The sequence below is a fragment of the Epinephelus moara genome, chromosome 15 (assembly GCF_006386435.1).
Source record: "Epinephelus moara isolate mb chromosome 15, YSFRI_EMoa_1.0, whole genome shotgun sequence".
Lineage (NCBI taxonomy): Eukaryota > Metazoa > Chordata > Actinopteri > Perciformes > Serranidae > Epinephelus > Epinephelus moara.
This window is the reverse complement of record NC_065520.1, coordinates 2,752,909-2,753,855: the sequence shown is the minus strand read 5'-3', so window position 1 is coordinate 2,753,855 and position 947 is coordinate 2,752,909. Positions and strand designations below refer to the sequence as shown.

The 947-nt window shown below is 37.3% G+C and overlaps 1 non-coding gene across 1 annotated transcript; it reads right to left on the bottom strand.

The window, feature by feature from the left end:
* Positions 1 to 201: 201 nt before the first annotated feature.
* Positions 202 to 274, bottom strand: trnat-ugu (transfer RNA threonine (anticodon UGU)). Its single transcript has one exon. It is a non-coding gene; the product is annotated as a tRNA-Thr (tRNA).
* Positions 275 to 947: the final 673 nt, after the last annotated feature.

Below are 947 nucleotides of genomic sequence, written 5' to 3'. Positions count from 1 at the left end.
GGTTGTTTTGTTTTTTTTAAATTTTATATACTTTATTAGTCCCTCTGAGGGCAAATTCATTTTTTTTTTCACTCTTTTTGTCATTAACACACAGGTCTGAAAGACACACACATGCACAAAGTGGAGAGATGTCAGAGTGAGCGAGCAAGTCCCAACATAAGTCCCTAAGGATTGAGCTACTGCAGGCATTATATGTTCACTAGGCCCCTGCGAGATTTGAACTCGTGACCCCTGGTTTACAAGACCAGTGCTCTAACCCCTGAGCTAAGGAGCCTGTGATAATGTAATGTTATTGTAAAGGTAGTGTAGGGGTGCAAACACACACAATATTGTTTGTGTAAGTGTTAATATTGACGTTTTTGTATTTTTAATTGCAAAAAATGCCAATTACAAAATATGGGTCTGCTAACAACTTGTTTCTTTTTGTAAAGGGTCCTTACAGTCCAGGGGAAGTGGCAGAGGAAAGGCATGAGTGTTTTTTAATATTAAACAATGTTTGCCTGTGGTTGGACGAAGATTAACATGAGTTGTGTTCAATTCACAGTACTGACTGCTGTTTATTTTACATTGTATTTTATTTTATTCATTTTAAATTGTTTTATCTGTATTTTAGTAAACTGAACTTATTAATGTATGGTTTTATTTTTTTGTGTTGGAATTGGTGTTGGCCTCCAGTCACGGGGCGGCTGGCGCAGTGGGAGTTTACCTGGTGAGTTGTGGTGATAGAATTTAAGGTTCGGTGTGTCACTGCTAAAAGTCTGGACGTTTTTCTGTTGAAAAAGGGGTTTATTTTGTGTGTAATTTTTGTTATCCACAGAAAGTATATTTCCAGAGCACTGGTCTGTAGATTGATGCACCACACCCGCTGCAGCAAGATGCTCTAACTTTTACAGTAAGTGTTTTTATAATAGTGTTGTTAGAGACCCTGAATTTAATATAAGCCTGTT